At 45.9% G+C, this 25222-nt stretch overlaps 1 protein-coding gene across 2 annotated transcripts in view; it reads left to right on the plus strand.

Annotated features, from left to right (window-relative positions):
• The first annotated feature begins 16442 nt into the window (after positions 1-16442).
• Tbl1xr1 (TBL1X receptor 1) overlaps positions 16443-25222 on the plus strand; it is a 146257-nt gene continuing 137477 nt past the window's right edge. Inside the window, exon 1 of one of the 2 annotated variants that reach the window (XM_028856460.2) lies at positions 16443-16530. The gene's annotated coding sequence lies outside the window, so the exon portion shown is untranslated. Of the gene's footprint in view, positions 16531-16921; positions 17012-25222 lie in introns of those variants that run through there. The other variant, XM_028856461.2, reaches the window with a different exon arrangement.

Consider the following 25222-nt stretch of genomic DNA (forward strand, 5'->3'; position numbering starts at 1 on the left):
AAACTGTGAGAATGGGACAGCTATCCCACTTCCCATCTGGCAGACCAACCCTACAGCTGCTCAGGCCCAGACCCAAAGTTATGACTGGCCTGTCCCAACATCCACCCCATCTATGACCTGCTGGAGCACATGAAGGGACTTGACCCAAAGCTGCAGGATCTCTACAACACAGGGTGCCAGTGGGATGTCCAGGAAGAGTCCTGGTGGGGGCCTAGCATTGAACATGTAATAGAGACCAGGGGCCTCGAACTAGACCAATGACTCTTTGCAATGAACACTTGCAAGTAGAGATGTATGGACAAAGGGGTATATACAGTGTGATTTGTTCGATGATGAGATTTTTAATTCCTTCTCTTTTTAATTTTTTTTCTCAATTTATTTTCTTCATTGTTTTCTCTTGAATTTTGTTTTATTGGGGGGGGGTACACGGGCAGAGGGCAGATTCGAAGGGTTGGGGAATGTGTGGGATCGATATATATGATGTGAAAAACACATAGAATAAATACATTTTATTCATTAAAAAACCTACACACAAATATAGAGAAAGAGGCTCAAAAGTATGTATTTTTTATTTATTATTATTTTTTTTGTGTGTGGATATGTGGGTGTGTGGGTGCACATTTGTGAAGATCAGGACCCTCTTTCCACATTTATGTCAGCGTAGGGCATCTAACTCAGGCTGTATGCAAGTGCCTTTATCACTTCACTGACTCATTTTATAAATTTTTATCTCTTGAGTTTATATAAGGCTTTCTCAGTTTTTATCATGCTAATGGACACCATACATTTCTAGAAGGCAAGTTTAATGTGGTATTTCCTAACTTTTTTATTTTTTAGAGATGGGTATCATGTAGCCCAGGTTAGCTTCAAATTCATTATGTAGTAAGCATGAGAACTTCTGACTCTCCTCTCTTCACCCAAGTTGGTAGAGAGCTGGGATCACACAGGCACCACCACAGCTGGTTTTTACACACAGATGGTGCTTTGTGCTTCCTGGGCAAGCACTCTGCCAGCTGATCTCCAACCTCTTATTTGTTTGTTTGTTTTAAATAATCTAATCCTTTACTTTCAGAAGCGTGAACTAAGTACCATCTTGAGTGCAGCACAGTTTGAGAAATGCTGACATAAGGAATGACTATGCTTATAATAACTGTTAAATCACCAAAACACTGAACATTCTTCTCAGAAAGTACAGCGGGCTTGTATTCTAGTGCCTGTAAGCATGGTGTGTCTGGGACTGTGTGACAGTGGCAGGGCTAGCCACTGTCATGAACCCATGGCATGTCCAGGGTTGTATCAAGAGCCTCATAGGTAGGGTCTGAAGCCAAACCATTGGGAAGAAGCAGTGCAAATGGAACTGTCAACAGGAATTGCTTCCAGAGCATCCTCTGAAAGGGCAAGAGTTCCCACTGGCTGGGGTCAAGGAAGGTCCAGCATCTTTTGACCATATTGAGAAATTTGCCCTGTGTCTGTCTCCAGCCAGCATCTGTCAGCACAGTCAGCCACTTCATAAACTGGAAAGGAATCTCCTGTTATTTGAATATTTGTGCCCCACATCCCAAATTCATATATTGGCATCCAATGTCAAAGGTCACATAAGATGTGGAGCTTCTCTGCCAGCTCTCACTGGGGTTCAGCAGCCTTCCTAACGAGTCACGAGCTAGTTTGTCCTCTGTGCCTGTGAAGAAGACAGCAAGAAAGTGTTAACTGAGCTCAGACGTGGGCTTTCCCCCGACACCAACTCATCAACTCTGCCGGAACCAGCATCTTGAGATTTCAAGCTTCCAGAATTGAGAAGAAATTTCTGTTGGCTAGAAGCTACCCAACTTATGTAATTTGAAGTAACAATCTAAACCAAGATAGCATCTCAGCTTACTTGAGACAGAAGAACTCTTTATTATTTTTATTTGTAAAAATATCCGTGTGTTATTTACCTGTGTGAGCATGCAGCATATGTGTGAGGTACCTAGGGAGGCCACAGAGGGCATCCAATCCCCTGTAGCCCAAGTCATAGACTGTTGTGAACTGCTTGATAGAGGTGCTGGGAACTAAACCACAGTCCTTTGGAAGACAGGCAAGTGCTCTCAACCACTGAGCTATCTCTTGTACTAGAAGAATTGTTTATTTAAGGATAACTTTCTTTTAGACACAAGACAACAAAGCTGAAGAAAGCCATACACAAATTAAAGTCATAGTACTTGTCTTAGTTTGGGTTTCTATTAGCTGGGAAGAGACACCATGACCATGGCAACTCTTATAAGGGAAAACATTTAACTGGGGCTGGCTTACAGTTCAGAGGTTTAGTCTGTTATGGTCATGATGGAAAATATGGCGGCATGCAGGCAGACATGCTGCTGAAGATGTAGCTGAGAGTTCTAATTCTCAATCTGCAGGCAGCAGAAAGAGACCTGTGCCACACTGCGCATAGTTTGAGCATAGGAGACCTCAAAGCCCACCCCCACAGTGACACACTTCTTTTAACGAGGCCACGCCTTGTAATAGTGCTACTCCCTAAGGGGTAAGCATTCAAACACAAGTCTACGGGGGTCATTCCTATCCAGACCACCATAGTAATATTATTTTTTTATTTATTTGAAAGTATTTGTTCATATTTGTATTTGGTATTTTAACTTTGTGGAATTTTTTTTCTTTGTTTCTTTTTCTGATTGTTTTCATTTTGGAACAGTGTCTCGAGTAGTGTAGGCTGGCCTGCAGTTCACTAGATAGCCAAGGATGTCTTGAACTCCTGATCCTCCTATGGGTTAGGATTATAAGACTATGTTTGGCTAACCCTTTTAAATTTCAAGATAATTTAACATTTTAATATAACTAACAGGGACATTGAGATGGCTTCTAAGTTAAGGGTGCTTGCTGCCAACCCTGATGACTTGAGCTGGATCCCTGGGACCCACATGATAAAAGCTATTACCAAATGTGCACTATGGCATACGATAAATGAATGCAATATTTTTTTCTTAAATAAAAGAACAGCAAATTATCTTGTAAAGTCAATGTAAAACAAGTAAACTAGAGCTATATTTGATTTAGATTTGTGATTTTAGGTGAAGAAGATATGAGTTTTATTAAGTCTATAAATATTTTTGTAATGTTCGAGAGAACTTAAGAGACACATTTTAAAACCAATCAGTCGTATTTGTGAGCAGTAGATAACTGCTTTTGATTCTACTTGCTCAGCAACGTAAGCTTTTTGTTTGTTTCAAGACAAGATTTCTTTATGTAGCCCTGTCTGTCCTGGCCTCACTCTGTAGACCAGGCTGGCCTCAAACTTGGAGATTCACCTGTCTTTGCTTCCCAAGTGCTGGGGTTAAAGGTGTGTGCTATCACCACCTGGCTGCAATTTCAATATTTTTAAAAAGGAAATTGGGCTCATTAAACACATACATGCAGTTTAATATATGGGAATTTAATTCACCAAACTATAAACATGCTTTTAAAAGGAACAGCTAGTTTTTTTAAACTTACACTTTTACCATTCATGCCATTTTGACACAAGTTCTTACTATTAGCTTAAGTAGGCCTTCAATTTATGGCAATCCTCCTGCCTCAGGGTCCAGAGTAATGGGATTACAGGTGAGTGTCACTGTGCTAAGCTCTATAACTCGAATTTCAAAGGTTAAAAGTATAATCAGGTTTTCAAAGGCATAACTAATAAGATTACTACAGAATGACAGGTAACCAAGTAACCGCGTCCTCCTGTGGCGGCGGGAGAGGCAGGGGAGGCAGGGAGATGGTGGGCCGCTGACTTCCCTTCCATAACCAGGACCCACTCTAACAGAGGACGCACACCGACTGACTTATGCCCCGTCTGTATCCAGTGAGTACTCTTTAGAGGCTCATGTAGGACCCGTGACACAAATTCTGTTACGATGGGTCCTTCCATTAAGCAGCTCTGCCCACTTTGCCTTTCTTTCCTCTCTTCACCAAACTATTAAAAAAAATTTTTTTGAGGCCCACATTTGCCTCAAACTTCACTTGTATATAGCCAGGGACAACCTTGAACTTTTGATTCTCTTTACCTGCTTTACCTCCACCTCTTTATTCTGGGATTTTAGATGTGTGCCTCTGCACTGTGGAACCCAGGGCTTACTGAATGCTAGGTCACCACCTATCAAGTGAGCCACGCCCACAGCCTAAACATCAAAGTAAGTTTTTTAGCAGTCCTTGCCCTTTCTAGTCTGTTTTTTTTTTTTTTTGAGACAGGGTTTCTCTGTGTAGCATTGCGCCTTTCCTGGAACTCACTTTGGAGACCAGGCTGGCCTCGAACTCACAGAGATCCACCTGGCTCTGCCTCCCAAGTGCTGGGACTAAAGGCGTGCGTCACCACTGCCCTGCCTGCCCTTTCTAGTCTGAACCTGCCTAGTCTCCCTCCATGGAAATGAAGACTGCCTTCAGAAACCTTAAGTTCATGTTCTTAGGAACAGGAAGAACCTGGCCATACTGATAGCTTGATCTAAGGCCTCCTAGCTCCCCAAACTGTGAGGAACATGTTTGACTTTTATGCCTTCCTGTCTAAGGAAGACACTGCCTTTTCTGAGTGCTGAGAAAATTAGAAACAGTACACAAAATGTCTTGAGAAATGCTTGTACTATGCTTTATGAATGAGAGCAACTGACGCTAAGAGCCAGTCTATTCACATGTACAAAGTCACTGCATGCTGACCTGTGATTACATATGATCAGTAGGACATTCCTTTTTTTTTTTTTTTTTTTTTTGGTTTTTCGAGACAGGGTTTCTCTGTGCAGTTTTGTACCTTTCCTGGAACTCACTTGGTAGCCCAGGCTGGCCTCGAACTCACAGAGATCCGCCTGCCTCCGCCTCCCGAGTGCTGGGACTAAAGGTGTGCACCACCACCGCCGCTGGCCATTCCTTTTTTTTAAATAACATAATTTTTTTTTTTTTTAATCTTTGGGTATTTCACATCATGTGCACCAATCCCACTAATTCCTAGTCTTTCCGTATTGTTCTTATCCCACAAAAAGTTAATAAAAAATAAAAATTAGAAAAGAAAGAAAAACAACAAAAATCTCTCTGGGCAATGACCCGCTCCTCTATCAGCCGCAGTGTTTCTGTGCATGTACCATTCCACTCCGTCTTACTTCCATCTCCATCACATACTCATTCATCCCGGTGGCATTGGAAGTTGAGGTGTGTCATGTCTAATCAGCCCAGCCCAAACAGCTTTACTTGTGAATGTTCACTGGCTTCTGCTACACTGTCAACACTGGATCCTCAGAGAGACTCTCAGGTGTCCTGCTGCCGCCCTGAGTCACGGGGGATCCTGCAGCTATGGATGTATAGGGCTGGCCCCTTCATGTGCTCCAGCAGTTCCTAGATGGGAAGATGTTGGGGTGGGCCAACCCTAGCAGGATATTCCTAATAAAAGGAAACTTTTATCTGGGCATAATGGCATACACTTTTAATCCCAGCACTTGTGGAACAGAGGCAGGTTTATCTGTCTCTGGGAGTTCAAGGCTTGTCTGACTCTGTCTCAAAAATATAAATAATTAAATAAATAAAACATTTAAGCCAGGCCTGATGGTATATGCCCATAATCCCAGGAGGAGTCAGGAAGGTCAAGGTCATCCTCAGCTATATATTGAGTTTGAGGTCAACCTGGGCTACATGAAATACAGTCTGAAAAATACACAGAACAAAACAAAACTCAAAAGCACCGGAAGTAGAAGACAACTGGAGCTTTTGGATAACTCAGCGCTTCTTGGTTTACACTGGCTGTTTAGTTCACTATGTTTACATCATTTTTTTAAAAATTACATTTAGTGCGTGTGTGTGTGTGTGTGTGTGTGTGTGTGTGTGTGTGCGCGCGCGCGCACTGGAGGAGAGGTCAGAGGACAGCTTCTGCAAGTCAGTTCTCTTGCTCCACTCTGTGGTTCCTGAGACTGAACCCAGATTCGTAGTGAGTCACGAAGCCCTGTCTCCACTTCCTGCCTCCTTTGAACACTAGATGTGCAAGTCTGTCTGCCTGTCAACATTTTCCTGAGGACATCTCAGACTCATCAAACTATTAAAAACAAGCACTTTTTAAAAAATTGCCTGCCTGCCACCTCTGCAAATGGCAACTTCATTCTTCTGCATTCTTGGTCCAAACTCAGTAATCATCTTTGGACTCTCCTTTTCAACAACATATCAAAAACTATTCCTTTTCTTTCTCTCTCTCTCTTTTTTATCTTGACAAGTGTGCAGTTTGCTGGGGGCGGCAGGAATATATCATAAGAACTCAGCTGGATTCCTCCAGAGGAAGCCAAATTCCAAGGAGTTTTTGGTGTTACTTGGCTTGTTATGTATCAGTTGTATTCTGTTATGAAAATCATGTGTGCCTTCATAGTTTTCCCAATTGACTTTTCCCTAAGAGGGGCTAACAGCGTGGACTGATCACTCTCTGAACACACATTCCAGGTATTTGGAGAACAGCCTCAGGAAAGGCTTTCTCTGGAATCAGATATCTCCCTTGGCAACTTTCAAGGACTAACAGTAATAACAGTTCACATGCAAGTCTCCTGATTTAAGGTAAATTCCACAAGGAGACACCACCTAGGTCAGGTGGACGTTAAGTAATAGCTTTACACAATTTAGCTCGGACACTCCTTTCTTACAGCCTTACTAACTTTATAGACCTCTAACTCCTTACCTAACCACTTCTAGGAATATTTAGATAATCTTCTGCACTGACAGCTATATTCAGCCAGAACCCCAGTTCAAGCCTCCCTGTAATTATCATTAGCAGCAGCCGGCCAGGTCCATCCCCAGATGGAGGAAAGTACCTTATCAGAGATACCTCCGTACTTTCTAAGAACAGACATAAGCATCAAGGCTACCCATTTGAGAAGGCCAATTAAGCTTTACTTCCTGCTTTCCCAAACCTTACCTCTAGTTCCAGATCTCCCTTTAACTATCACCAAAGGCATCTGGCTGTACACAGGTTGCCTAGTGACTGAGCACACCTTCCCCCTCCCTGCAGAAAAACAGCAGATAGCTTGGACAGATAGGAGCAACAGGAAAAAAGAAGACAGTTTTATTTTCTCCCATTGACCTAGCGACTTATGGATTCTTAACATTTTCTACTAATCACGTTTAAGAGTTTAATAGTTAAGCACATAAGATCCCTCTTCTTAGATATTACCCGAATTTAGTCTTTAGTTAATTCATTTCCCCATTGGTCACTTCCCTTTAGGGTTGCAAATGATAATTAATGGTTATTGCCTCTCAATGTGACTCTTATCACCCCTCCATTTGACCCTGGAAGCCTGGCTTTATATACCAGGACTTCCAGGGCACAGGGATGGAGAAGAGAAAAAAGTATGAAAGAACTTGACGGGTAAGAACTTGAGAGGAACAACCTGAGATGGGGAAGAACTAGATTGAAGGGCTAGAAGAGAGTACTAGAGGAACGAGATGGAAGATGAGGAAGAGACAGATGGGGAAGTACTAGCTGGGTGAGAACAAGCCAAAAAGGGACTAGATGAGGCAGAATAAGACGAGAGACTTAAGATAGAACTTAGAGGGAGCAATAGATAAGTATAGAGAGAAATCAGGCAAGAAAGGAGCTAGACATGAGAACAGAAGTGAAGCTGTGTATAAAGGATGTTATGCCAGAGGAATTAAAGCAAGTGGACGATAGAGCTCGGTGTGCTGAGATTCTATTTCCTGAAAATGTCCTCGCCATTAGTAGTCCTCTCTCCTGAGCCCGTGGGGTGTATAATATTAAGGCTGGTCCCACTAATATTATACAAGAGCAGCTGAGCCAGGCATAGGGATTTACGCCTGTATCCCTAGTACTTGGGGGCTGAGACAGGAAGAGCAAAGAAGTTCAAGGCCAGCCTGCAAGCACTGTGAACTGTGGGCCCTCCTGGCAACAGAGTAAGATCCTGTCTGTACACTGTCTAATTTCTCTAGCCAGTTCCTGACACCATCTTCTCTGTGAGAGTCCTCAGCCAGCCTCAGCCCTCAGGCTCTCCCACTTGGTCCTCTGTGTAGGAACCAGACCCCACCCCATTTCTAAAGGAGGTGGGCCAAGTCCCTTCCACCCTTCTTTGCTTCATACCAACCAGATGACATTTGCTCTCATTCCCAGCATACAACAGCTGTGCTTTTACCTGCTTCTATGTGCTTAACGTTCCCTCTACCTGTAATGTCCCTTTCCTGATGCTGAACACTCTTCTCTGTGTCATTGGTGTTCTGCTCATGTGTCAATATAACTCAGCAACCTTCTCTATCTAAGACAATGCACCATGTTAACTCCCCACTTTTGCTTAAGCTTTGTTAGGACTTCACTTTTTCTTTTCTTTCCTTTCTTTGGAGACAGGGTTTCTCTGTGTAGTTTTGGTGCCTGTCCTGGATCTCACTCTGTAGACCAGGCTGGCCTCGAACTCACAGAGATCTGCCTGGCTCTGCCTCCCTAGTGCTGGGATTAAAGGCTCGTGCCACCACTGCCCCACTTTATGACTTCACTTTTGAGTGTGGTTATCTAACCAGTTCCTGGCCTGTGGAGTGGCAGTGAGGAGGGCAACCACCAGTAGCTGGGCTTGACTAGGACAGAAAGAGCTGGAGAAGCCATCTGATAGCTTTGCTGGGGTGCTCTGTGTACTACAGAGTAGAACAACCTGGCTCTTTTGGGTGTAAGTTTGTGTGTTTGTGTGGGTGAAGAGTGTATGGGTGTGCAAATGTGTGTTTTAAGTGTGGGAGTACATGTACACATGAATGTGGTAGTCAGAGGACATCTTCATGTGGTTGGTTATCTGCCTTTAAATGGGTTCTGGAGACTGAACTCATCAGACTTGTAGAGAAAGCACCTTCCCGAGGAGTCATCTTCCTGGCCCATGCCCAGCATTTGTGTGGGTGATGAGCAAACTCAGGGCTTCATGCTTGCAAGCTAGACCTCTGACAGCTTATTCAAATGCTCTGCTTGAATATCAGCAGTAAAAGAAGACAAACCTCCCTAAACCATTTTATATTATCTTTGTGACAAAAGTTAAACCATAATGCAACTTAGTTTATTCTTATCTATTTATTTTTAGACAGTTTCACCTAGCACAGGATGACCATAGATTTTATGTGCAGTTATTGGCTTTGGACATCTATCCTCTTTTACCTTCTCTGTGTAGTGCCGAGGATCAAACCCTGGCTTCATGCATGCCAGGTAAGTGTTCTTCCAGCTGTGTGGATGGATTTCTAACCGGTCTTATTAAATAAAAAACACAGCCAAATACAGAGGTGAAAGCCTTAGATTAGGGAAATAGGGAAAACCACCAGCCAACCTTACCTCACCAACTCTGCAGCTTCCAAATGCTTGTTACTTCCTGTTTACCCATGTCTTTATTGCCTTGCTATTCTGCCCTCTCATTGGCTCTTAGCTCAGCTACCTTACTTCCTCTTCCTACAGAGTTCTGTCACTTTCTGTCTATCTGTACAGACCTCCAGACATCTACGGTTGGTACTGGGATTAAAGGCCTGTGTCACCACGCTTGGCTCTGTTTCCTAGTGTGGCCTTGAACACAGAGACCCGGCCTGCTGATAGGAATAAAGGTGTGTGCTGCCTGACTTCTTGTTTACTTAAAATGGCTGGCCTTTCCCCTCTGGTCTCCAGGCAAGCTTTATTAACATACAAATAAAATATCACCACACAGCTGAGCCTACAAAGCAACTTGGATACATTTTTTAGAAAGTTTCTTTATATTCTTAACCTCCCCGTAGTACAAGACTGAAATGTAAACACAAAACAGTATATGTGCTGCTCCGTTCACTGTCAACAGCTTCTGAGCTCCTTCTTACACTAAGCACAAATACATGTTTGCTGAATGATAGCAAAACTGTCAACACAATAGAAGCTTTTCATGCTGCCAGAGCAGTACAAGGCGGTCAATAAAAGTAGGTGGTTGGTGAGACAATGTGCCGTGTGTGTGTGTGTGTGTGTGTGTGTGTGTGTGTGTGTGTGTGTTGTGTGACTGAATCACAAACAGGATACAAACTGCTATTTCTATATTCTGAGAGATATGAATAGTTTATAAGGTAGGTGTGATTTTTTTCTTTCAAATTTTTATTTTAAAAATGTATGTGTATGTGTGTGTCTGCATGTGGATATGTATGTTCAGTTGCCTGTGGAGGCCAGACGGCACTGAGTCCCTGGAACTGAAGTTACAGGTGGTTGTCAGCCACTTGACATGTATGTTCTTAACTGGTAAGTCATTTCTCCTGACCCCTTTTCTTTCTTTTTTTTTTTTTTTTTTTTTTTTGGTTTTTCAAGACAAGGTCTCTTTGTATAGTCCTGGTTGTCCTAGAATCCATCTGGAGACCAGGCTGGCCTCAGATTTGCCTGCCTCTGCCTCCCAAGTGCTAGGATTAAAGAAGGCCTTTCCTTCTTGATACAGGATCTTGGCTAAGTAGCCCTGGCTGGCCTGGTACTCCCTATATAACCCAAGCTGGCTTTAAAAAAAAAAAAACAAACAAAAAAAAAAACCCTCTTTCAATATTCAATATAATTTTATTATTTCTATTGAAACAAAAGCCCTCAAGTACAGGGCTTTTGTACATTGATTGTACAAATACAATCAAATACATTGATTGTATTGAAGGGGTGTTGGAGTCAGCACAGAACACCAGATTCTCAGCAGCAAGGAGATTTATTTACCCCAAAAGGATATGCGGGCCGCCTCTGGGTCAGGCAAAGACAGCAACAGCTGACTGACACATAGCCATTTTAAGGGCTCTAGCATGAGAAAAGAAGAAAGCGGGTGTCCCTCCCTTGGAAGGGTTGGGGTGGCTGTCTCCAATTAGCCAGGAGGAGAACAAGAGATGAGGTATCAGGCTTTTTGTCATGTAGTTTGGTGGGTTTGACAGATTGTATCAGGACAGGTCAAGGAGCACTGTGACAAGGTCATGCTGCTGATGAAAAGTTACAGGAGTACAGCCTGCACAGATGGATGGAGACAGAAGCTTGTGTGCTATCTAGACTCTGGCCAAGCTGCTCAAATCAGTCCTGACCACAGAACTGCACAAGTCAGAAGGAAACAGAAGCCCATCACAGTACCTCAGAAGGAAATGAAAGACATGAGTTATAGCACTGGCTAATACTTGTGGTACCAAACATCTTCTACATACTGTTAAATTTGGTTTGAATGCTTTAATTATGTGGGCTACATAATGTAAACATTTTAAAGCATCATAGTAGTTTAAAATCTTGCTGTATAATGCTCCTTGGGTGAAGAATTATTTGAATTAAGAAGTCAGGATTTGTTTAACCAGAGGGGTGAGTGTGTGTGTGTGTGTGTGTGTGTGTGTGTGTGTGTACAGTGATTTTTTTTTTTCCAGGCTTGGTAATAATTGCCTTTACTCGATGAACAGTCTGTGGAATTCACTATGAGACCAGGTTGGTCTCAAATTCAGAGAGAACCACCTGGGTCTGGCTCCCAAGCGCTGGGGTTAAAGACATGTGCCACCATGCCCATCTAAAACTTAATTCATTCATTCATTCATTGATTTTTGTGAGAATAGTCCATACTGTCTTAGAATTCCTTACACGATTACTTCTCATTCCCTTGTATCCACCTCCCTAGTTTTTTGATTAAAAGTGTGCAGGACCAGGTTTGGTTTAGGCAGTGCTCAAGATGGTTCCTGGGAGGAGGGTATCAATCATTTTACCAACTGGATTACTGTGGTGATATTTTGTGTACCCTAATAAAATTTGTCTGAAGCTAAGAAAGACAAAGGAACAAGCCACCTCTTACCTCTAGGACTCCTCAGCCTGAAAAGCTTTCCTCAGCCGAAAGACTTTATAGTTCCTGTCTCCTCACGTCTTATATACCTTTCTCTGCCCACCATATCACTTCCTTTCTCAACAGGTCTAGTGCTGGGATTAAAGGCATGTGGGGATTAATTATTACTTTAGACAAAAAAAGGGAAATGTGGTGATATATTGTGTACCCTAATAAAATTTGCCTGAAGATCAGAGGACAGAACAAGTCACTAGATTAAACAGAGAGGCCAGGCAGTGGTGGCACACACCTTTAATCCTAGTACTAGGGAGATGGAGATCTGTCTGGATCTCTGTGAGTTCAAAGCCACCCTGGACTACATGAGATTGACTCAATCTAGGAGAGAAACGGAGCCAGACAGTGGTAGCACAATCCTTTAACCCCAGTACTTGGGAGTCAAATGCCTTTAATTCCAGCTCCATGGGACACACACACACACACACTCTCTCTGCTGTTTAACAGTCTGTGATGATATATTGCTTGTAATCTAAGAAATAAAAGCTTGCCTGAAGATCAGAGGACAGAGCCAGCCACAGTTAGCCACAGAGGTCAGGCAGTGGTAGCACATGTCTTTAACTCCAGCACTTGGGATCACGTATCTTAAATCCTAGCACTAGAAAGGTTGAGACAGGAAGTGATATGGCTGGGCAGAGAAAAGAATATAAGGTGGGAGGAGACAGGAACTCAGGTCTTTTCAGGCTCTTGCAGGCTGAGGAGTTGGTGAGTTAAGAGGTGACTTGCTCTGCTTCTCTGATCTTTCAACTTTCACCCTGTTATCTGGCTCCAGGTTTTTATTAAGACCAATTAGGATTTGTGCAACAACAGTCTCCTTGAGATTAAAATGTTCCATCCAGGCCAATGCAAGCTCCTTAAGCAGGGAGGTCAACAACAACAAAAGTTTCAAGAATTCCCTGAAACTGACCAGATTCCCTGGTAAACAATCGAAGCTGAGAGTCCCTCTCAGAGAAACGAAGCTTTGCTACTCAGACTTTGGGAGGAGAAAAGCTGCAAAGCAGACTTGGAGACCAGCAAAGCTACCAGGAAGAGGTTTAGGCCAATAGAGGTGCCTGGGAAGAACACTCTCCACCTGGTTAAGCTGCCACCCATGCTGGGGTGGGCTTTAGTGATGCAGCTGTCTTTAAGTCATTTCTGCTTCCGTAAGCAACCCCAATAAAACTCACTGGATCACCAAGTAGTGCTATCTGCACTTTGGTCTGTTATGGGTTCCTTACCTGGGGTGAGATTAATGTTTCATCTCATAAGGAAAAGTTTTGTCACATACCAAACAGAAAGATTTAAAAAAATTTAAAAAATGCTGAAGCCACACTAAGCTTTCAGATGGATTCCTTCATCTAGAAACCAGAGCGGCCAAGGTCCAGGCTCAGCTAACTCCCTTTAGTGGGTAGGTCAAGCATTTTGCACATTTAGACTTTTTGTTTGTGGGAAGTAGAGCATCTACAATAATGCCAGGGACTCTGTTGACGGTGTGAGCGCAGGTGCAAACGGGCCAGCGAGAGGTGAGTTCAGAGGACAACCTCTGGACTCAGTTACCTTCCTCCTTATTTTGGGTCAGAGTCTCACATAGCCTTAGCTGGCTGGCGATTACCATGTAGACCAAGCTGGCCTCAAGCCCAGACATCTGCCTGCCTCTGCCTCCCAAGTGCTGGGATTAAGGTGTGAACTCCCGAGAGTCTCATTCCTGTGAGGTGTCAACTCCTGGTTAGCCAGCAGAGAAGCTTCCTGCCTCCTGTCTTGCCATCGGAGCATAGGAACTGAACTGAATTTAGGTGGTCAGGTGCCATATCAACCTGCTGAGCAATCTCAAAGGCCCAGGTAATGATTAATAATGGTAAGATAGTCTCTTGGGAGGGTGGGCAGGAGGATTGCCAAGCTTGTGAGATCAGGCTGTGATACACAGGAAAATCCTTCTCAGAAACAACAACAAAAACCAAACAAACCATGAAAACAAAACCCCTAACCCTGCAACCAACAAACAAAATAGGAAAACAAAACAAAACAAGCTTAAAGGGCACTTTACTGGACAAGTTAAAGGCACAGGCCCCCAACTTTGATTTTGGTCACGGCATTTAAATAAAGCAGTCTCCGTTCTAAGACACTGTGCCTAACAGATTCGGATTTCTCAGCACTCTCAATGTTCAGCACTGAACTGCAGGGTCCAGGAACGCTGGAAGAGATGTCTCAAAGGAGGGTTTGGAATCACCTGCTTGGCCCTGGCTGTAAAGACTGGTATACATCTTTATCCACTCGCAATGTGGTCTCATTTTCTTGTAGCTGTTGTTTAGGTCAAGGGCGGGAACCTCAGCTGGACTACCCCCTCCACCACCCTAAAATAGTTTAGAGGCTCACTGGTGGTCAGACAAAGAACCTTGGTGCAGCGAGATATACTTTACTTACTGAAGAGAGGTTTATGTTGAGCGGACAGTTCATTTGCCAAATGGGAAGATACTAAATCCTTTGGGCAGCTGAAGGACGGGAGCTAGGTCTCAGCTCTGGCAGGCCACTAAAAGGCAAAATCAGCTCCCTCTGAACACCCAGCTGTTTTGGAAACTGTTATCTAAATTCCCATCAGGTGACATTGTTTAATCTAACTTTCCCTCTTTCACATGGGACTATAGCTCCAAGGACACCCAGGCTCAGGCTTTGAACTTTCTGGTAGACAGGGCATTTCCAACTCCACAGACTTTATTTTGGTGACTCTTCCTCTCTCTTCCAGTGATCTCAGTCATAACAGACTGCTGCTGGCAAGGAGGGGGCCTATAGGGGAAAGACACTGACCTTGACTGGAAAAAAAATCTAGTCACTGATTTTATTAGGCAGGACTGAGTCTATAGCCGTGAAAGTGACTTCAAACGACACTTTGAAAATTTATGCTTGAGGCACTAAAGACAGACCCGTGTATGTACACACACACACACATATATTCAAATATTTTGACAACTTGAAAGCAGAACCTTTCACCTAAGAAGGTTGCAAAATATTATTTTTAAAGACATAGTAGCTGAAAAGCAGAGTTTTAAGTCATATGTTAGAATTAAAAAGGTTGTTTCTTACGCTCCAGGTTTCTGAGCTCAGGAAGGTCAACGCAGTGTTTAAAAATGTTTTCCTTAAAAAGCAAAATACAAGCCCTCTGTACTTCCCCAATCACACTGTGACTTTATTGAGCAGCCGAACCGCTTCAGAATCCGCTTTCACGTGTCACACGCATGCAGAAAGTAGGAGATAAACTCCCGTAGATGCCACACCGCGGTGCATACTTTAGTGAACATTCATTCACTCTATGGCTTTATTTTCGCGCAATGTGAACCGATCGACCAAACCCTCCCAACAGACCCAGAAGACGACAAATCGCACATGTGGGCACACATACTTCAATTACAGCTTTGCGTTCGCACCAAACCCCTCTCGCCATGTGCGCGCCTCCCCCACACGCAGTGCTCGGATCCCATCCGGCAACTCGCTCCCTGCAGACGAAGCACCTTTCCAGGTACGCTTCCGAGCAGGAGTGTTTACTCGCAACGGAGTGTGCGGCGCTTGCACGCGATGTCCATCCCGCGCCCGCGCCGCGCTCCAGCACCTGCCCGCTGCCTCCAGGGATTGGGCGGCCGCGGGACAGGCCCGGCTGCGGGCTCTGGAACCAAGGCGCCGCGCGCCCAGCCCCCAGCGCCGCCAGCCAGCGAGGGAGGGTGGGTGCAGGGAGAGCGAACGAGCGAGGAAGCGGAGAGGAGCCGCCAGCCAGCCGCCGCCCCCACCGCAGCGCTGCCTCCGTTGGGGCCCCGCCCCTCCGGCGCGCCCCTCCCCTTTCTCCCCCTCCCCCTCCCCGGCTCAGGCTCCCTGCCCCCTCGCCTCTCCTCCTCCGGGCTCCCTTCCCCCTCCACGTTCTCTTTCTCCACCCCTCCTCCAGGCTCCCCTCCTCCCCTCCCTTCCTCCTCCAGGCTCCCCTCCCCCTCCCTTCCTCCTCCAGGCTCCCCTCCCCCTCCCTTCCTCCTCCCAGGTTCCCCTCCCCCTCCCTCCCTCCTCCAGGCTCCCCTCCCCCTCCCTCCCTCCTCCAGGCTCCCCTCCCCCTCCCTCCCCCCTCCAGGCTCCCCTCCCCTCCCTCCCTCCTCCAGGCTCCCCTCCCCCTCCCTTCCTCCACTAGGCTCCCCTCCTCCCAGGTTCCCCTCCCCCTCCCTTCCTCCTCCCAGGTTCCCCTCCCCCTTCCCTTCCTCCTCCAGGCTCCCCTCCCCCCCTCCTCCCAGGTTCCCCTCCCCCTCCCTTCCCCCTTCCTCCTCCAGGCTCCCCGCCCCCTCCCTTCCTCCTCCAGGCTCCCCTCCTCCTCCAGCCTCCCCTCCCCCTCCGGGGGTCCTCCTTACTTCCTCCCCTCCCCCTCCGCGGATCCTCCTCCCCTCCCCCTCCGCTCCCTCCTCCCTCCCCGCGCGCCCGGCGCAGGCCGCTCGGGTTTGTTTTGCTGCGCGGCCGCCGCCGCCGCGGGCCCGGAGCTCATTTGTGCCTGGCTGGTCCCCGCGCTCCCCGGTGCCGAGCCGGAGCCGTTGGCCGCTCGCGCGCTTGGCTCTCTCCCTTAGTAACAGCTCCCCTCCTGCCTCGGTGCTGCGCCCTGCCCCGCGCCCCTCCCCCGCCGGACCCGCCGCCCGGCTGTCAGCGCCCGCACCCCAGGGCGCCCAGGGGTGCCGACGGCGGCCAGGAGGGGAGCGCCGCGCGTCCGGGAGGGGACAGCGTCGCCAAGCAGGTGAGCGCGGGCCCGGGGCGGCGGGCGCTGCGAACTTGGCCTGGGCGCGGGGGAGGGGCGGCCGCGCTCACGTGCTGCCCCCCCTCCGGGTCGGGTGGCCGGGCTGCGGGAGACGCTCGGCTCTGGCGAGCGGGCGTGGGGGCGCAGGCTGGATGCGGGGCCGCAGCCGCCCCAGGCTGGCGGAGCGGGGGAGCGGGCTGGGCTCGGGATGGACGCCGGTCCGCGCTCGGGCGCGCAGGGTGCAGCCACCCGGTCGCGCTCCCCTCCGGGCCGCGCCGCGCGGAGACCCCGGGCGGCGGCGGGGACTGCGGGCGGCTGTTGGGGCGCGGGCGGGGGAGGGGCGCGGCCCGGCCTGGCTCGCTCGGGACGCGCGTGTGGGCACCTTGTGGCTGTGGCCTCTCCAGAAGGAGGCCCTGGCCACAGCCTCGGTAAAGTTGGGTCAGAAGTGTATACAGTTGGCAAACTTATTACCAGCTTCCTGGTAAGTTTCAGGGTGGCACACAAGTCACATTATCTTCTGACAGTGTACAGGCCAGGTTGTGAGTGTTTGCTGGGTGACTTCCTCTTTGCAACCGATGTCTTTTTTTTTTTTTTGAACAGGGGCAGACTTTCATTTAAGTGTAATATTCCATTTTGAAAGGCAGCTCGAGGCGAGTCATGCATGTATTAGAGTGTTCGGTAATTTTGGAAGTTCCCAATTTGGATTAAATTTAGGTTGTGAAAATGGTCTGTTTCGTGTAACATTTGGGTTGGGTGGCTTTTAAGAAACTCTCTTTGTTGGGTTACTAAACACTGAAAATAATTTGGTGATCACACAGAAGTGTTGGAACGTAGCAAACACGACATTTCCTTAGTCTGGAGTTTTCTTAAAACCTTAGACTTCACAGGACCCAGGGGGAAGGATTTTCCTACTTATGTCATTTGCAGTTAATTAGGGAAGTTTACTGTTGGCTTTCTTGTTTCCCATATAGAAACCTTAGACTGGTCTAAACATGTTAATAAAACATGATGGGTGAAATGATGTGTTAGTTTTAGTTTGAATCTTGAGACTGAATGCTCCTCCATCGGTGTAAAGTAACGTCTTTTTCCTCCTCTTCCCAAATCACTTGGGGGTAGTACAAGGCCCTATCATACTGATTTAACTGAGCTAAAATGACTTTCCGTGAGTATCTGGATGGCCGGTTGAAGGTAGTGAGTGAGTTTTGGGATTCCCTGTGTGATTCATGTCCATTTTTGTTAAATAAGAGCCATGCTTACTGGAGTATTTCAGTAATCCCGACTTCCTGGGACTGTATGTTCTCATCACTTTAATAAGTTTATAGTCTGGGGAAGTAGGGCATCTTTGCACAAAAACATTGTGTATCAGTTGGATTGAATCGTGGGAGTCAATGGCAAGCTTCCCAAATTATCATTGAGAGTTCTAGAAACAGTTGGCATTTACCTATGGGGGAGGGGTGGTAGGATGAAAACGTGCCTGAAAGGAGTTAGGCAGGCTCTGTGTGCAGTTAGAGTCTAAGTCTAGCTTTTTTGCTGCTTTGGAATATTTCTGTCTTAGTTTTGCTGTCCTGCAAGGCATGAAGTCTGTAATCACAAACATTAAACCCTCAAATCACTTTCCCTTTTTCCTGTAGTTTGAATAGAGTCCGATCTCTAGGATTGAGGACAAACATTAACCCGTGGGGGAAGGAAACAATTTGTGTAAAAAGTTAAGCCACTCATCCTTGCACCTGAATCCACTGTTTAAAGCTCACTTCTAACCTGTACATGTTGTTAACATAAGAGACATTGGTGGTAAATGGAGTTTCTTAATTTGGATGTGTTTTTTTGGGCATTATTGGAAAATGCTCTGCCTCTGAGCTACAGCCCAGCCTTGAGATTATATTTTGTGTTGACCTTTGTTGAATGGTTAAACACTTTAACTTCTTTTACATATGCCAAAGAACCTTTTGATATTTGGAGTCTATCTAATTAAGGTTTTTGCAGGGTTGATTATCATAATACTTGTCAGCCAAGAAAACAAGAAATAAATGCTTCCTGTGAACTGGGAAGTTTTCAAGCCAGTGAGCAGAAAGGGTAGCTATTGCTTTATAAACATGGGGTTTCTGATAAAAAGGGGTGTGCCAGATGGACCTTTGGAGCTTCAGCCTGTCGAGTAAATGGCTGGTTCACTTGTGGTCAGAGTCTGTGTACAAATTGAGTCCGCCACACAGTCTCTCTTAGGATGGAACATTACTGTGGAGATTCACTTAAGTTCATTTAGATGGAGTTAGTTGAAGTAATTTGTTACTTATATAAAGACGAACAGAGAGAAATGCATTGGAATTCAGGGGAGAGATGGCAGAAACCTTGGCACTGGTGACGACTGTGTTGTTCTGGTACATGTAAATTGGACTCATTTTCAGAATACCGTTTACAGTGCACATCCTTGAAGTGGGAAGAGGAAGGCAGGGAGCAGCAGACATTACGTTTTGTCCTCAGACCTTCCTTCCCCTGTGGCTGTGTAGCTGTGAACCCTTCACTTTCCCCGCCAAACTGCCACCAACAGGAACTGTAGAGAGCTGATGCTCAGGAGGGTTCACTGCTTACTGCCTTTGGCATCCTAAGAGTACAACTGATTGCCCTTTTACCAGAGAGCTAGGGGACAAGGACTCTGAGCCACCTCTAGGAGGTGTGAAGTGCAGCTGTCATTTAGACTGATCCCTTGTGGTGAGTGTTGTGTTGGCTTTCTCTGTGGGTGATGAGGTGGAGAATGCTCAGAAGGTAATTCCGATGAGGCCTTGACAAGGGGCTCCACCCTGGTCTTTCTGTCCCCTTTTCCATGTTCTTTCCAGATGACCATTTAGGACCCATTTCCCTGATGCTTTGCCAGGCTTGGATTTCTGAATTCCTGACAAACCTTCTAACTGGGACCTCTGATGGTGGATGGATAGTCCAGGAGTTGTGCCATCGTGCTTAAGTCCTGCAGCTTCTGTTGAATATTAAAGGTAGCCTCTCCAAATACTGGTGGCAGGAAGAAAATTAAGAATGGAGAGCAAAGAAGAGTGTGGCCAACTGTCTTCAGAAGTGTGCGCTTCTGAACACTTGTGAAAGAAAGGCCCTGCGTGTTGTGTTGTGTGGTTTGAGCAAAGACCCTCTTGGTTCTCCGTCCCTCGAGGGTAGACTGGAGCTGCCGCTTAAGTCTTCCCTCTGTGTCACACAGTTGAGACAATGGAGTTGATGTATGTGTAGTGTTTAGAACAGTGTTTGACTTGCCAAGCACTGCCTGAACGTCAAGCCGTGCCTTCGGTTGTGAGGTGGTTTCTTTGTGTTATGTTTTCCTTTGGTTACTGCTGTGGGGGCATAAATATCACATGAAGCTCTCAGCAGGTCTGTTTCCTGAGTTTGTGGGCAACATTCTTGAAATAAACGTAGCATACTTTATTTTTTCTCAAAGTTGTGCTTGAGGCTTGCTCATGGAGTTAGACTGCGTCGTTGTCAACGCTTCCTTGATTGGTGTGGTTGTATGGGGTGTATTGGTGTGGTTTTTCCACACCTCGGGTGCTGTCTCTTGGGACACTTGGTCTTAGGCTTCAAGTCTGTGTTCCACTGGAAACATTTTCAAGTTTTTAGATATAAAGGAATTGTTGAAGCCGAGTCTGGCGGAACTTGTGGTCTGTCTTAGAGGTGGCTGTATTTTCTGCCCTCAAGCTTTGACCATTGGTGAGTCTGCACTCCCTGTTTTCGGCTGCCAGGACAGCTTTCCTTAGGAACCTTGCTCATGTCTCAGCCCCACAATTTTTCTCCCATTTTACCACTCAGCAGCAGCAGTGCCGTGTGTCACATGTCTGTCAGTCAGGACTAGACTGGTGCTTTGACAAGTCCTGGTGACAATTTGAGCAGCTGGTACCCTAAATTTAACTGAGGACAGAGGCTCAGGTAGTGAGGGGCAGGAGCAGTGGCTTGGCACAGTGTGGCTCTGATTGTCTTCTGGCAGCGAGGCCACATGAAGAAGTCGGTGAATGTGGTGGGAGTTTTAGGTTTGATCTTTGTATTAATATTCCTGTTTTTTTCTGAACAGGTTTCTTCTCTTATCTAGTGTAACTATTGACAGTATCATTTCTACTGGTTTTAATCACTTAGGTCCCCCCGGAAAACCTCAAATAGTTACTTGCGTCTTGCCAACTGGACTGAGTTCATGGCCTTCAGCCTGGCTTTTAGGGCTCTTTTCTACTTTCCATGCCCTCCCTTCAGCTGGACCCTTGCCGGCCTCTCAGATCCTGTAGCTGCCGTGTCTGTTGCTGCCTGGGTTTTACTCCACCCCCCCCCCTTTTCTTTTTGTCTAGTTTCAGCCCCACACTTTGAGAAGCCTCTTTTGCAGTCCTGACATGTTCTTCTCTGATTCCCTCTCTCGCTTTGCTTGTGGGGGTAGGCCCTGTTGTGCCATTGTGAGGGGTTCTTCCCCCTGCCCCTGAGGGGAAGACCTGTCTTCTTTGGAGAATCATGTAAGAATGGGTTGTTTGTATAAGTCCTCTTTTAAATTGAACAGTGCTGTCCTTTCTGACTTTAATGCTGGAGTGGACAAGGGAGAAAAACTTGGTCCATTCTTAGTGTTCAGTGAACAGTGGGTAGGTTTGTGCTCTTAGCTGGGAATACTAGCTGCAGTATTAAGGGAGAAGTGACTTTATTTATCAGTCGTTAGGAGTTGTGTTACCTTCTTCTTTTCATCCAGTTGTACACAATGACTGTTTCTTATCTGAAATGCCTGGGACCCAGAGGTGTATTCCTTCAGATTTTAGCATGTAATCATGGGATCTCGGGGATGGGATCCAAGTGTGAACCTGAAGGTCATTTTTGTTTCATGTGCACCTTGTACCATAGCCTAAAGTGATTTCATATTTAGTGTTGTCCGCTTTTTCTGGTGTCTTGTTATCTGATGTCTGGGTGGAGTTTGTGTTTGGTGTTTAAGAATTTTTGGATTTTTGGAGCATTTTGGACTTTTGGTTTTCTAATTAGGGATGTTCAACCTGTGTGTTTGCCAGGTATGATGCTTATGATTTTGGAACTGGTGTGTGTTGAGACAGGATCTCATGTAGCCCAGGCTTCCTTTGCATTGACTGTAGCTGAGGCTGGTCTGAATCTCACCCTCTGCCTCCTTCTTCAAGGGCTGCTGTTCAAGGTGTGCTACTCCTGTTGTTGGCTCCTTAAACGTGGAAGGACTTTGCTTTCTGGACAGATGTTCCTTGTGTTTATTTCTTTTCTAATTTCTCCCTCTTTCCCCCAACCCCTCACCCTCCAACCCCCAGATAGGGTTTTTCTGTGTATCCTTGGCTGCTCTGTAGACCAGGCTGGCCTGAAAGACATAGAGATCCAATTGCCTCTGTGTCCAGAGTGCTAGGGTTAAAGGGGTGTGCCACCACCTCCTGGCTTTTTTGGAAAGGGTCTCACTGTTCATGTGTCCTAGTATGGCCAGGAACTTGCAGCAATCCTGCCTCTGTTTCCTGAGTGTCACTACGACTGTCCATTGGACCTAATATTTTTCTCTTGGTCTTTTATAAATAAAATTGTGTTTTTGGCCTTTCTTTGGTTATAACATTCTGATGAACACTGGAGCTTGATTTGAGCCATCACTTTTAACATATTAACATTTAGCATAGGTCTGTGTATTCAGTGTAAGTAAGTGGGTTTAATGTACCAGAAGAACGTTGTCTTAGCCATCCATCTCTTTCCGAAGGTTTTTTATGGCAAGATAATGCTGTATTCATTCTAACCCACCAGGTTAATTGACTCTTAAGGCAACTAATTTGATGTTATGTCCTTCCAAAATGTTTAATTTAGAGTTTAAAAATGTGTGCTTTCCAGTATAATATTGAGTTGAACAAAATGAGTTGAATGCTACTTTGAAATTGTAGCTCAGAATGAACACAAGGCATCCCCTAGAGTCCGGAGTGCTCAGGTGCGGAAGGAACTGCAAAGATCCAGTTTAAGGAGCACAGGAGGAAGAATGGGAGCTGGATGGGCATCAGCCAGTGGAGCTGTGGAGTCTGCCTCTAGTGTGTAACCTCTTCCTCCCTGGGTTCCCCAGAGGAGGTAGAATTTAAAAACCAGAAGAGAACTTGGTGATGAACTCAGAAATGATCATTCCAGCATTTAGTAGAGAGTTTCTTTGATTTTTCTTCCTGTGGTTTAGAAACATGACAGTGCTCTGTAGTGCTGTTTGACCTTGAACTCCTGACCCTGCAGCCTCAGCCTCCCAACCACTTGGGTTGCAGATGTGTCCACCAGGTCTGGCTTCAGTAATTATGTGGAATTATACTCTGGGTTTTCAAATTTGCCCACCCTCCTCCCACATATGCCCAGGGTCTCACGTAACCCTGGCTGACTTTGAACTCCGATCCTCCTGTCTGTCTCCCAAATAATGGGATTGTAGGATGTGACTCCATGCCTGGCTCTTTCTCTGTATTTTAAGTAAGGATGTTCGAAATTTTTAATTAGTAAAGTAATTTTACTTTTTAGGAATTAGATGTTAATCTTTGTGATTATTTTTCCTCCCCTTCCCCTCGCCTCCTGTCCCCTCCCCTCCTTCCCCTCCCCTCCTGTCCCCTCCCCTCTTTCCCCTCCCCTCCTTCCCCTCTTTCCTCTCCCCTCCTCCCCCTCTTTCCCCTCCTCCTCCTGTCCCCTCCCCTCTTTCCCCTCCTCCTCCTTCCCTCCCCTCGTTTCCTTTTTTTGAGTTAGAGTTCACTGTAGTCTCAGGACAGCCTCCATCTGGATGTCTAGCTGAGGATAATCTTGGACGTCTGAGTTGGCCTTGGCCGTCACTTCCTGAGTGTGAGGAGGATTGGGTGAAAGGGCACCAGTGCTCCGTCTGCAGTGCTGCGGTGGACCCCAGGGCCTCGTGCTTGCTAGACTAGCATTGGGCTCTCTCTTTTTTTTTTTTTTTTTTTTTGCTCTGGGGGTCAAAGGTATTAGTGGTTTCCTCTTTTTCCTCAGTGTTCTAGAAGGTGGAGTGTTGTGAAGAGGTAATCAGTGAGGTGGAAGGTTTGAAAGGCCGACAGAAGGTTTGTGCTTTTGTTATTACTGAGTGTTTGCTTGGACAGTGGCAGCAGCATTTTAACATGGATCCGGTGCAAAGCCAACAGATTTATTTCGAGTTTCACTTAGAACGGTTACTGTTTTTACAACTGTGGTGTGTGTGCTCCCGCAGCTGCTGCGTGCCTGTGGAGGTCGACTTCTGAGAGAGTGTTCTCTTCTACCTGATGCTTCTGGGTGTTGTGTTCAGATCTTTAGGCTGGGTGGCAAGTGCCTGTTGGCCCATGCGGTATCTTGCCAGCTCTTTAATTTTTTATTTTATTTTTTGCAGTGCTGGGGATTGAATTCAACAGATGATTAATACCCCCTCCCCCCAAAAACCAAAAAGAACCAAACAAACTCCAAAACAAAAACCAAAGACCTGTGCTTACAGAGGAGAAAACATTTAGTTTCTGTAAATTTATATCAAGGTAATGAAGTGATATACTACTTAAGGTTTTCTCACTCATTCAACTCATAATTGAGTTAGTATGCTCAGTGTGTTACTTCTGTGTTGAAATGTGAAGTCTGTCAATTAAAAATAATTAAACATTGGTTACGTGTGTGAACGGTGTGTGAGGTGAGTGGGTGTGGTATCCTGTGGAGGCCAGGGAACAGCTTGCCTAGTTTTGTCCTCTGCCATGTGGTTCTAGTGATCAGTCTGAGCCGTTTGCCAGCTCCAAGTCTGTTACTTATTTTACTTTTCATTTTTTGAGACAGTCTCATGTTAGCCCCGGTGGTCTTGTTATATAGCTAAGGATGGTCTTGAAGTGTTAGATCTTCTGCCTTGTAAATGCTGGGATTATAGGCATGTATCGCCATGCCCAGCTCAGGCTTTTGTAAAATTACACTTTATCTAAATGGATATTTAGTTATTGGAGGTGGAGCACATGCACATTGTATGGCGATCCTGGGCATCGAATTCAGATCTTGAGGCTTGGTAGTGTACCTGCTGAGCCATCATACTGTTGCCGGATCCTAACTGCTCCCTCAGGGGAGGAAATGAGGAGGCGTGGCGTTAACAACACAGACACTGGGAGTCAATAAAGGGGAAGGCCTTATATACCCGCCTCCCAGCACCCAAGCTGTGTCCTGATCCCAGTGACATTGCGTGGTTGCCCCTCATTGGCTAGGCACAATCAGAAACTCTGACAGCACCTGTTGCTCGACCCTCAGGCAGATTCCAGGTTGGCTCATAAGTAAGTACATTATGTGCATACTTTGGCAACTGGTTTGAGCCAATTTCCTTGACCCTGTGGGCCTGTCCTATTTACATCTTACTAGCCCTCAGTTAAACATTTTTTAATGTTTTAGTCTGGGTGTGGTGGCTTACCTTTAATTCCAGCAAGGGAGGCAGAGTATGTGGATCTGTTAAGTTCAAAGCCAGCCTGGTATACAAAGCTCAAAAGTAAAAATAAAAAGAAGAAAAAAAGAAGTTTTAATCATTTAATTTGGATAATTAGAAGAGCAAAGAGCCAGGCATGACACCTCATGCCTACAATTCCCAAATTTAGGAGACTTAGGCAGGAGAATTGCCAGTTGAGGGCATTCCTGGGGTGTATGGTGAGTTCTTATCTCAAAACAAGCAACCTTTTAAGGAGACAGATCTGCTATTTTCTCCCTCCTTTCCTCCTGTTCTGGAAAAGCC

The sequence above is a fragment of the Peromyscus leucopus genome, chromosome 6, assembly GCF_004664715.2.
Source record: "Peromyscus leucopus breed LL Stock chromosome 6, UCI_PerLeu_2.1, whole genome shotgun sequence".
NCBI lineage: Eukaryota > Metazoa > Chordata > Mammalia > Rodentia > Cricetidae > Peromyscus > Peromyscus leucopus.